General features: G+C 34.7%; 1 long non-coding RNA gene across 1 annotated transcript; it reads right to left on the reverse strand.

Annotated features, from left to right (window-relative positions):
• Nucleotides 1-4,935: 4,935 nt before the first annotated feature.
• LOC111088980 lies at nt 4,936-5,973 on the reverse strand. The gene is made up of 2 exons (XR_002613369.1): nt 5,743-5,973; nt 4,936-5,695 (listed from the first exon to the last, which is right to left on the reverse strand). It is a non-coding gene; the product is annotated as an uncharacterized LOC111088980 (long non-coding RNA).
• Nucleotides 5,974-13,841: the final 7,868 nt, after the last annotated feature.

Here is a 13,841-nt window from a genome sequence, read left to right on the forward strand (position 1 = left end):
GTTGATGGATCTTTACCAAATTTGGCATGAAGGTTTGTTTGTAGTAAAGAACAAAGGTACACAATGGGCTATCTGTGCTCTGCCCACCACGGGTATCGAAACCCGATTTCTAGCGTTGTAAGTCCGTAAACATACCGCTGTGCCACTAGGGGCGGTTGGGTCCATGCAGAGAAACATGCAAATTTGCTGTTTCACATTTTGTGTTTTGCAGTTTTTATGGACATCTTTGCGTTTTTTTTTTTACAAGTACGTATATAGGAAGCAATTTTTCATGTCCCAAGATAACCTTTCATTAATCATGAATTAACATAACCTCCGTCCAGGGGATGGGTACTCCAGCTAGTATAGTAATAATTTTGAACTCTTCACGTAGAAAGTAAAGGCAAATTATAGACAGTTACCAATTTTAGAGCAGCATCTAAATAGAAGAATACCGAGTTTTGGCTTTTATTACAAAACGATTATCGTATCATTTTATTGCAGGGTAAGAATTCTATTAAATGTTTCGATTATGTTAATTATTAGTGTAGGTTCTTGGATTGTTTGATGTACACTTGACAAATCTCTGCAAATAACTGGCTGTCGAAGTGTTATTCGTTGCTTAGTCTACACATCGGCGGCAAACTGCATGGAACTATCAACCAATGGAAAAGTTTCGAATGTTTGTTTTTGAATTTCGCGCAAAGCTACACGAGGGCTATCTGAGCTAGCCGTCCCTAATTGAGCAGTGTAAGACTAGAGAGAGAAGGCAACTAGTCATCACCACCCACCGCCAACTCTTTTTACCAACGAATAGTGGGATTGACCGTCACATTATAACGCCACCACGGCTGAAAGGGCGAGCATGTTTGGTGGAAAGGGGATTCGAACCCGCGACCCTCAGATTGCGAGTTGAGCGCCCTAACCACCTGGCCAAGTTTCGAGTGAAATAATTAATCATGCCTAATAGCTGATAATTATGAGTTTTGGAGAGAGAACCAGTTATCTCTAAAGAAACTCTCTGAAGAACTTACAACCATGAATTGATCATTTTGCCTTTTGAAAAGCACACGTTGTCCACACCATCTCTCTACGTTTTCACATGTTTACAATAGTGTGTTATACTCCCCGTACCCTCCAGTCCTTGCATTATACAAAGTCTATAGCATCTCTTGCTTTAGAACTGTGGGAACCATTGGCTGCATCACAGATTGACAGTACAACACATAACTCGTAACTGACTCTACATGTGCAAGATGGTAATGTGTGTCAGAACTACGTTCTCCAGTTTGAGATGGGCACACTTCAACTCGTTGCATGGCTGTTAGCACCCAAGCTATGTTCATACACAGATAGAATTATTACACTCTTAAAGTTCATTGTTGCTGCTGCTATATTGACAGTGTCTGCTGCATGGTGTTCAGGATCCCAACATTCAAGAAAAGGACATACTCTCAATAGTTGTTGAGTTTATAGATAAGATTACAATGGCATTACTTTTTTATGCTGGTAGAATTACCAGAAGACAAAGATAATGGCACTGTAATCATGGATAAGGAGGAATACACCATCAATCTCCAAACTCTAGTTGAAAATGAAGATCAAGTCTAACCACACATAAAGATAACACCATAACAATTCCACCAAAAGACAAAGATAATGCCACTGTAATCATGGATAAAGAGGAATACACCATCAATATTAAAACTAACCAAAAATGGCCACTACACAAAGATAGTCTAACACAGAGTAAAAAATTAAACCAAATCCTGAAGAAACATCCAAAAGAACTTGAAACATAAACGGTCAAAGAACTAACAATACACCATGTTCTACCTAAAATTCACAAATAAGACCACCCTGTCTTTACCACAGTTAACTGTACAGATTCACCTTAGCTCGATATCTTGTAGAAAAAATAATGCCATCAACACGTAAAACATTCTCTTATGTTAAGAACTCAGTTCATTTTATAGAAATTATAAGAGCAACTACAATATCATCACAAGAATGATCAACTTCAATGTATCCAACCAATTTACTAATGTACTAACCCTTGAAACACTACAAATACTTTGCCAAGGGCTTGAAAAATGACAGAACTCTCAAGAAATGCACCCAACTGACAATGTCCTTCTTCTAACATGAAGATAAATACTGCTAACAACAAGAAGATTTATCCATGGGTTCACCCCTATCACCAGTACTCACTAACCTATACGTGGAATATTTCAAATGTAACACCATCAAAACTGCCACTTTAAGTCCCAGATATGCTAGTGATATAGCCACATACTACAGACGTGATTCCAGGATTCAAGAACCTTCTTAATAAAGAACACCCTGTAATACAGTTCACAATGGAAGTAGAATCAGATAAACTTCAGATCCCAAACATGATTACTAAGACACTTAATTCACATACCAAAAGAGTTTCCGGAAAATCCACAGACACTTGTAAATACCTCAGTTATAAATCATATCACCCTAACTTTGTAAACATAGGTATCATAATGAGAATGAAAAATATTTGTAATACAGAAAATGCTAAACAGAAGCAAGAAAAACACATCGCAACAACCTTCTTTGACAATGGATAACTGGAATACTTGATTAACAAGAAATTAAGACAATAAATATCAAGAATAATCAAATGGGCACCCACAGAAATATTTTCAAGGGGGGAGGCAAAACATGTACAGTGTAAGTCAACAGACTAAAAGAATGGGTGTTATGCATAATTAAATGCAAACATAAATTTAGTTTTAACAGGCCCCTCACTAGCCAGTGGGGGACATAAAAGAAACCCTCTATATCCCACTACTTGATAATGCACTCAGTCATCATAGAATAAAAATCAAAAATAAAAATATTGATAAAAATATGCTTACCCCCTTGAAACATTGAAATAAGTTAGCTGTTTCAAGTCCTAATGTACAAAACCCACGATAAGTGGATCGTGCATTAGCCTGTCCATCAAAAAAACCCAGGATAAAATCCTAACCACTGCTACCACAAAAAAACATCCTTCTCAGGATCCTGAAGACAGCAGCAGATTATCAGCCAAAGCTTAGGATAACAACTAGTTAGTAAGTAGTATTTTGTAATATAAACACACAAAACAATGGATAATTAGTCGTTCTCAGGATCCTGAAGACAGCAGCAGATTATCAGCCAAAGCTTAGGATAACAACTAGTTAGTAAGTAGTATTTTGTAATATAAACACACAAAACAATGGATAATTAGTCTCAGGTGATTGTACAGGGTCTTGAAAATAGAATAAAAGACTTGTTTAAGTAAACAAGATATTTCTTATTTGAAAATTTCTATCTATAAATATTGATTTCATATCACATTATATATAAAATATCGATCACTAACCAAATTATCATCATCATCAGATTATTAAACATTCTTCAAAATTTACATTAAAATATATGTTGATGAAGATGAAAACTTCCTCTCTGTCAAAAATTAAGTTTCTTCCTCTCCTGTGTAAAAACATATTTTCTGCCATGTTTATTTTGCATTCCAATTTTTCTTTTTACCATATCTATGATGTGTGTGTGTGTGTGCTGTGAAATACAGTGAATTAACTTGTGAAGGTATAGTAAGATTTAAAAAATAAGGCAGAACATCTCACTAATTTCTTGATCAATCAATCAACAAAATGGCACTTTTTTTTGTCAGTGTAATGTTAAAAGTAAAATAAAACTGTTCGGATGAATAATGTTCAAAATATTTTTTCTTTTGGAGAAAATGCTTTTCAAACATTGCAACTGTATCAAAAAAAATCCTATCATTTAGTTCATTCCACTCAAGTTTTCATACAGAATGCCCTTTTTATAGCTACTATGGCAATATACAGTAAGTTTATATAAGACAACTATATATAAAACATAGCAAACACTTCAATAAAAACTTATCTTTTCATTATAATACTCATCCTATTTTCCTAATTGCCAGATGTACTAGAATTCCTGTCAATTTGGGCTAAATTCAAGAGGGCTTAACTGAACCACCAATACTACAAGATGAACACACCTGACAATATCTGTAAATCAGCAAGATTAAGTCAACTACAAGTTCAAAAAGTTGAAGGCACTGGATAGTAAAAAGTCAGAACTTAACTAAACCACCCACACCAGAAAATTAACACAACTGATTTTATGGGCTAAAAGCAAATAGTTTAGATGAACCACCTAATACGGAAGCTGAACAGAATTAATATTATGGAGTAAAAACCAGCAAGTTTGCCTCAGGAGGTGTACACTTAAGAATACTGGTTACATCCCAGAGAACTCTCACCTAAAGCATTTAATATAAAAGATGAAAATACCTGAAAAAATGAAATAAAAACCAGAACGCTCATCTCAACCACCTACTCTAGAAGGTTAACAAAACTAGCAATAGGGATTAATAAACCAGAGAGCTCATTTCAACCATCTACTCTACAAGGTTAACAAAACTAGCAATAAGGATTAAAAACCAGAGAGCTCATCTCAACCATCTACTCTAGAAGGTTAACAAAACTAGCAATAGGGATTAAAAAACAGAGAGCTCATCTCAACCATCTACTCTAGAAGGTTAACAAAACTAGCTATAGGGAGTAAAAACCAGAGAGCTCATCTCAACCATCAACTCTAGAAGGTTAACAAAACTAGCAATAGGGATTAAAAACCAGAGAGCTCATCTCAACCATCTACTCTAGAAGGTTAACAAAACTAGCAATAGGGATTAAAACCAGAGAGCTCATTTCAACCATCTACTCTGGAAGTTTAACAAAACTAGCAACATGGATTAAAAACTAGAGGACCACTTAGTGTAAGTGATAAATGCCACAAATCGTGCCATACTAATATAGTATTTTTTCTAGCATGACCTCTGCAGACATACAGAAACATCACATATCTTACCAGTTGTCAACAAAATAAATACAGAAATGAGCATCAAATAAAAAGTATATACATGGTTTAATTCAAATTTTATTTTCTGATGATTTTAAGTGTTACATTCAACAAACCTTGCATAATATTTGTGTCCATCCACATTACAGCTTTGTTCTATACTCAGTAAATGTGTAATGTAAAAATGTTTTTAATAACTGGCATCAATAAAATAATGAACAAATTACATGTAGAATGAAATTAAATGAACTAGACATTGAAAAACAACAACATGCAAATAAAATTCACAAATTAATGATTTTACGACAAGAAGATCTTTCATTAAAGTATATTAATATGATTACTACAAATTTGAATCAGTGCCTTGGTACATAATTACAGGCCTCCCAGTGGGCCACTGCAAAAATAAAGGTTTTTAAAAGCTCTTTTTCTAAAAATACAGAGTAAATTTTGGATTTAGAAAACAAAATATACAGTTAGATATATATATAATTTATACTTGACTAATAATAAATCTGTAAAATTTCTATGTAGAGATTCATTACTTTGTGTGTAATGCAGAGATTTTACCCTACAAGTTCTCATACTGCTGACAATTAAGGCTGAATTATCCCCCCCAGAGTAGTTTGTCACCACATTAAAAGCTTAGAAGTCAAAGTTATCACAGTGGCTAAGTTATTCATAACACAGTACAAAAACAACTAGGTTTCACTTAGAAACAATACGAGTTCATAAAAGAAATTATTAACACTTTACTTCCCTATTTAGAACAGAACTATTGCCATATAGATTCATGAACAAAGTGTACCTTAAATAGTCCTGAAGTGGTTTGATATGTGCCACTGGGGGACATACCTTAAATAGTCCTGAAGTGGTTTGATATGTGCCACTGGAGGGCATACCTTAAATAGTCCTGAAGTGGTTTGATATGTGCCACTGGAGGGCATACCTTAAATAGTCCTGAAGTGGTTTGATATGTGCCACTGGGGGGGCGTACCTTAAATAGTCTTGAAGTGGTTGGATATGTTCCACAAAATGTCTACAACTCGTAAACCTCCCCTCAATGCAAGATTAATTTATAGGTGTCACTGACCTTGCAAGCACTAAAAAACTGTTTTGTTTATAGCCCAGATTGTTGTTGATGTAGCTTTGATAAAATGTGGAATTTCTATACACCAAGTGTAAATATTGTGGTGAACTGATATGACCAGATGTGTGAAAAGTAATCTTATCTCATTGTCTAAAACTATTTCATCATTCTTCAAATATTTAAACATTATGCAAGTAAACCTGTAACTCTGCATGTACTTGTAATAATTCAATACCAGTACCTTCCTTTTAGTCCAGTGGACTCATTGTCATTCCCTTGCGGGCTGTAACAACTGATTTCTGTGGGCGTCTGCCGAATGTGTCATGTACATATTCAGTTTTATCTTTATTTACATTAAGCCTTTCTGCATCTTTTGGACTAAAACATGTTACAACAATAAATATCAAAAACCAATAACCCCAAAAAATGTTATCAGTATGTCCAATATTTCACTATGATAGCCTCTTCAAAGGTCACAACAGTTTCTGCCAAGTTAGAGAACAGTTCAAAGATGAAAGTGTATGTGTGTGTCTGTATATATAATTCCTGTATATCCAGCCAGTTCTTATTTTTCTACAAATTATTTTCCCAACGTTTTTAGTTTCAAGGACAATCACATCTTTTATTACTTGTGTATTAGATTGGTCCGTGCATATATGGTAAAAAATGAAAAGGTAAATATGAGAGCATTTTTTTATTCCTTATATGGAGACAGACCTCGCACTGAATTCTGAAATAAAGACATCAATATTTAAGGGTAGTGCAAGTGAGACGAAATCTGCTACAAGTTTACTTCTCCAGTTTATTTTTTTAATTGCCCTTTTTTTATTGGTTGGCAAACAATGATACTGTTGCATGAGCTCATAAGTTTGTTATATTATTATGTCCAGTATTTTATAATTCAATATAACTAGGTCACGTACCATGCAGTTTTTAGATTTAAGAGGCGGCAATTCAGCAACATGCCAGATGACTTCACAGTTTTTCAATCGTTGTACTCTTGCTTTCAGGATTAACAGTTTTTATGCTTTGAATGACACTAATTTCTCTCCAGACGACCGAGCTGTGTAGATATACCTTATTTTGGAAAGGTTTGTCCTTCTTTCTTTTACCTTAATTTCAGAAAATTATGCATGGTGTTTATATGTTCTATTTGTACTGTTAGCAAAGAAATATATTATAAGTAATTGTTGTTTAGAATCCTATAACTGGACATGGTTCATCAATTATATTAATCATAAATTAAAGTTATTTTTGAATTAACATTTGGCATATCTCTGAATCAATTTTAAGAATATCCATGAGCACAGGGTTAAGGCCTTATTTAACCAGCATAAAGCCATAATAATATGCAGTCAGAGCAAAGAGTAATACCTCTTTCAATTTCTACCTTTGTTTATGTCCTTAGGTTATGGCTACTATGAAGACGATGTTTGGTTAGTGGGGAAACTTACTCCTGATCATATGTGCTTGAGACTTCCTTTGAAGGAAGTCATTTTAAAGTGTCTCTTTCACCATGTAGAAGAGAAGAAGACTATCCGAGAAAGCTGTCGTCTGGCTGTGGAAGCAGCTTTTGTTTGTTGGCAAAAAGCTAGGATATTGACAAGAACTTGCAACTATGTCGTGTTAAAGCTAGAAAAGTTGATGGCAGAGTACATAGTCCTGAAAGAGAGCAAGAACAAGCCAAAAAACCTACCACATGAAGGAGGGCATCTTTTGCAGAGATTTAAATGAGTTATTTGACATTTCTCACACAAAGGAAGAATGAAGAAGATAAACAATTCCTAGCCCTGCAAAAAGAAGACATAGCATTTTAAGCCTCAGATGTGTTGGCAAGCTCCTCACTCAGAGATAGTCTAGGAAGCAGAAACGGGACTTGAAAGAAAAAACATGGGTAGAAAAACCATTACAACAGGATGCTTCAGCACAAACTTTGATTGAATCAATTGGTCCTGTTTGATCCAGCTGACACAACAGATGAAAAAAACTTAGCATTCAAGCCACCCAACACTTCTGGCACCCAAAGTCCTTGTCTCATATATCCTTATATCGTGTGAACCTGATGGACAGAAAGGTCACATTCGCCCTCAGTGCTGCTGTTCAGTCACTCAGACTGTATGAATCTGGAAGAGATTACCAAAAGACATCAGGAACCTTTCTCCCCATATCCTTCCCTTGTACTTCATTGGGACGTAAAGCTTCTTCCTGACATCATTCAAGGGACAGAGAAAGTCCATGAGATGGCTATTGTTGTGACTGGAGCTGGAGAAGAGAAGCTCCTGGGAGTGCCAAGAATCACCCATAGCACAGAGAAGCAGCAAGCAGATGTTTGTGTCCTTCAAGAGTGGAAGCTGTAAGATGTCTCTTGAGGAATCTGTTTCAATACAATGCATCAAACACTAGGCTAAGGGTGCTTTGCTTGCATCTTGATTGAACAAGTTATTTTAAGAAATCTTGTTTGGATTGACTGCCGACACCATATATTTGAAATTATGCTTCCAGTGGTATTTGCCAGGACTATTGGTCCATTGAGCGGACCAAAAACCAGTCTGTTTAAGAGATTCCAAACACAATGGGCATCACTTGACAAATCTCAGTTCAGGGCTGCTGATGACAAAGATATTCACCTTCTCTTCATCAGCACAATGAAATAGGAAAGGGACAAAGTAATGCTTTACTTGAATAAGATGTTAAAAATGAAATCATATCCCAGAGATGATTACAAAGAACTCTTGAAACTTTCACTTGTGTTTATAGGAGGGAAGGCTCCCTCTGAAGAGACATTCAGAGTTTCCGGAGCACATTGGATGCTAAAGCCATATATGCTATCAAAATATTTCTCTTTCGAGAACACTCCAAACTGACTGACTGCACCTTTAAATGACCTTAGCATGATGTTAAAATTATCTGCATATCCAGATCTTTCAGTTGCCAATGTTATCAAAAGACTAGGTAGGTTTGGCTATGTTTGTTGACAGAGTTCAGATATATAACTACTAAACATGAAATGTTGAAGAATCTTGACATTCCAGAAAAAAAAGAAAACCGTTATTGACTAGAGGGGTAGAACTTTAATATCAAGGTCCTTTGCCATCCTATGTAACAAAGAGGACTCTTTAACATATTGAATGTCTTAATTTAAATGGGAAAGAGAAAGCAGAGGCATTCCTGGAGAAAGACCAGGCCATCTTATTGCCCAGATATAGCCTCTATATTTCGTTTTCCCTTTGAATAGTATTCAAAGACATTACGTTTGTGCTCACATGTCAACTGCTATCAAAGAACTGTGAGATTGCACATTGGTAGTTTTTAACCATGTTACTCTTGACATGTATGCTATATAACCCATACTGAAATATGCTGGTTACATGTTTAACTACATTACCCTTGATATGTGTGCTATATAACCTATACTGAAATGTGCTTATTACTCATTGAAAATGTTAATAACTGTAAATTATTTGTGGGAAAATATAAAAATGTTCTGGTAACTACATATAGTACAGTTTGTCTGTGAAACTAGGGCAATAATTTAGATACCTCCTACACAATTCTTTTGTTTGATAGCAGAGAAAGGTTAGAACACTAGGTTATAAAATCAAATAACCAGATGACAGAGTTTACATATATATATGTACTTCAATGTATACAGTATTGGAAATAAGTATGGGAATGTGCGGTGATTCATATACAAGAGTCACAAACGATGCATAATTACAACCAAATGGTCAAGTTATAATTAGTACAATACATTATTACAGATAATACAACAGAAAAGCAAATAGACTACACCATGAACCAGTATTTTGTGCCTGCTTTAAATAGAACAGTACACCTTGTTTTTAAAGTTTATTAATGTAAGACTATGAAATACTGTATTATTTCTCCACAACTCAGCAGAGGTGTTTGGTTTCTATCCGACTTTCCCAGTTTCCACGGGGATTTAACGACAGGTTGTGAACGTACCACCTGCCTGTCTTTCCTTCCAGGGTTTGTTCATCACAATTGCTGCATGTTTGGGATCACTGTTGTGCTGAAAGATGAACCCCCACCTAACAGGTCTTGTTTTCAAGGGAATGAAATGATGGCTAAGAATATGCTTTTATTTGTCAGCAGTAACGGTGCCATTATCTTCATGTAGATCTTCAACACTGCTAGCTTAGATGTATTGGTTCCCTAGTAAATGTTTTACATTGACATGATAATTTTCTTCTCTCTGCCTTCAAATAAACCATCGTTTACAGTTTGAACTTGGATTCACGTGTACAGAATGCCTTTCTCAAGCTTTTCTCGTCTCTTTGTTTAAAGTGTGATGCTAATTTCAGTCTTTTGGCTTTGCTACATTTCCTAAGCAGTGGCCTTTCAGCAGCTACATATTCTTTGTGGTCAGTTCATGCTAATGTGATATCCTACTATTTTGAAGGTAACATCCAAACCTGTACTTGCAGCTAGATCATTTGCAAGATCCCCAATAGATTTTTATGTACAATATAAAGACCACACTCTGAGTTACTTAACATCACCTACCTTGAATGCTTCTGTTACCATCGGTACTAGTTTCAGATATCCTCTTTCAGGGCAATATTTTTACTGTTACTATGGTACCATTAGTGAGTAAACTTACTAGCATATTTGTCATCTTAGATCCATATTTTTCTACAGCAAAATCAATACTTTCATCTGCCTTTTCAGCTTCTGAGTCCGACTGATTTCACTGATTCACATACATATTTCTAGTAAAAATACTATATTGAAACATTTGATTTTTTGTGTACAACAGACTTGTATTGTTGACTAAAAGCTTGCACATTTAATAAAGCTATATTTAATAAATTCTGAATTATAGCTAACATCACTTTTGCCTTATGGAGTCGTTCAAATCCACTGACCTTATTCACATTGGGTTAAAGAAATATTATATTGAAATATATTTTATGAATGATGCACAGGACATTTGCCTATGTGTGACTACTACAATTCATCCTTACAGTAAAAAATATAGATTTTTTTGTATGTGTAAAGTATGGGGCCACGAAAAGTTTATTTTATATTTTACCAAGGAAGTTTCCTTCAACTAAACAAATCTTGTAGGACATTCCAACTTACCCAGTTTCAAGTGAAATCCTTGACTTAGAGAGATTTGGATAAAGTGTTACTTATGCTAACAGGTACCTTAAAGAAGATATTTGATGAGCTTAAATTAAAGATTGAAAAAAAGTTCTTCCACAGATAGCCAAACCAGAAGATGAAGCCCAAAGAATGAATTAACTAAATTGCTCATCATTTGTACGTCAGTAAATGATTTACTGCATCATTTCTCTGAACTTGAATAATTGAGTGAAGATGGTTGTTTTTATTGTACACTTTGTTCTCCATATAAACGAACTAGTACTTCTGGAAAATGTCATTACTCTTCAGATAATGGTATTCAATTTGAGAAGAATGAAAATATCCCTAATAGCTTTTGCAACCTCAAGTAAACTCCCAAAAAGCAATTCTCTTCCCTTCCTCTATATATTCCTGGTTATGAATGCTTTCCTTTCATTCTCTTTCTTCCTCCAAGCATCCAAATTGAAAGCCTCTGCTACAATACTAAATGGCAAAGTCTCAAATCCTTTGAAAAAGAGGCCTTGAAAGCAGTCACAAATGGACTTGACATGGGGATTTGAACCAATCATGGCATTTTTCCAGACAATACTTTTCCTACGTTGCAGATCAAGTCCATATCAAAATGGTCAAATTTTTCAGCACAATAACAAGTTTTCTCCATCTGGATAGTGGATGTTCAAGCTGTAACTGTTATTCCAGATCCTGACAATCTGATTTTCTTGGTCTACACGGATTAGCCTGTTGTTAAGGGTCACAGAGATCAGAGAATTGTGCAAAGTATTCTAAATCAGATTAAAAGGTTCAAGATAAAGAGTTCTTAGTTGAAAGGTGGAAGCTATAATGGATATTACTTTTCAATTAAAGTTCCAGAACATCACAGAGACTAAGCACTTGGGATACACTTCACAGAGGTGAAATTGTTGATGAAAATGTCTGAAAATATGAGTCCTTCAAGTGGCTGGTAAGTCTACAGTCAACTTGCAGTCAAATATATAAAAAGTTTAACTGTTTAAGATAATTATGAATTGTTGGTTGAAGTGTGTGAAATGTTGGAGCAAACCATGAGATATCTTCACAATTTTCAACCAACCAGATGGCAAACAGCATTAGTTTTGTCTTTATCAATTTGAGACTAGACTACAAGGCAGTTAATTGTTGAATGTCTTAGCAGAATAATCACAAAGAAAGAAAGAGAAAAAGCATCAGATGCACAAAAGCTGATGAGGAGTACAGTGAACAAAAACTTTTGTCTGTATTTGTCAGGTTTAGATGATTAAATGTACATCAAAAAGTGAACATTTTTCTACATGAAAGATATGATTCTACGATGGGCATTGAGAAGTAATTGGATACAACAGCTCAATTAACAGCTGATAATTCTGAATGCATTGACAGATACTATCAGTAGGATGTCACTGAAAACAAAAACCCAGAATTATGCTATTGGGCTAGTTATTTATTATCCAATGGAAAATACATGATGGAAAACAAGAAGCTCAAATGAGATTGGGAAGAAGAAATCTGCAGCAACTGATTCTTGCAACAGACTCAATGAATTGAGTCTTGGCTGATTTTTCTAGGAAATTTTATAACAATCTAACAGAAAATTTGTGACAGATTTGAAATCTTTGGCAATTCAGGTTAAAAATGAGGAAGCAGTTGTAGCTGGGCATTGAAATGATGGAAGATTTTTAAACAAACAAGAAAACTTACAGATTCAATCAAAGCCATTCCAGATGTGGGAATTAAAGCATGAAACTGATGAAATTTTTTCAACTATGATTTTTGTCTTCATGAAGGAGTTAAACTAATAGCACATGTTATCTGTATTGCATCTATAAAAATTTCTATGGAGAGTATGGTAGAAAGTTTGGTTTCAAGGTATGCTATCCACTTTGACAAAGAGAAGCACCTTATTGAGGAACCTTGCCAGGGATAAGATAGAGGTTGCAGAGAATGGACCAATTTGTCCATACTGGAAGAAGAAACAGTCAGTGGTGACTGCCATCTCATTCACAAATCAGAAGACATCAGGTCATATAGTGGAAGTGGAAATATAACGTAGTTAGAAAATTGATGAACTGTTCTTCACAGTTACCTATTAAAAATTGATATATACTCATAATTGAAAAATGTCATAAGGTGTATCTAACAGTGTTTCACCCACCGGTATTCATGATTAATTTTAATTGAATTTCATTTTTTGTTAAACTAGTAATACATGAAATCACTTGATATTTCTTCTCTACAAAATCACACAGGCAATTAAGCTTTGAGAACTAGCCATTAGCTTTAAATGACATGTATCTGGCATGCTTTAAAATAAACACAGTTTGATTTGAATCAGCAATAAATATATGTTGCCATGCTGCTACTTTAGACACAAAAAAGGATGTTTCAGCTGAGACTCTCTTTCATAGGGTTTTTAAGAGGATAGGTTTTCAAAAAATTTTGCCTGTCATAGTTCTTTAAATATTTGTGCTATTTTTTAATGATATTACCCTGTTCTAGAAAACCGTTTAGTATATTACACTTTAAGCTCAGAGTCACTGTCAGGTTCTAAAAGGGACTTACAAATTTTTTGCATGTGGCAGATAAAAAACACTGATCTATTTGTTACTGGCATTAGCAAAAAAACTCAATAATATATTTCTTGTAATTATAGCATAATATTGTGTACAAGCCAGGGGAGTATTACAGAAAATCTGGATTGAAAATTCTAAGGTGACAGGAAGTTTCAGAAAAAATATTGCCC

This window comes from Limulus polyphemus, unplaced genomic scaffold (assembly GCF_000517525.1).
Source record: "Limulus polyphemus unplaced genomic scaffold, Limulus_polyphemus-2.1.2 Scaffold4920, whole genome shotgun sequence".
NCBI lineage: Eukaryota > Metazoa > Arthropoda > Merostomata > Xiphosura > Limulidae > Limulus > Limulus polyphemus.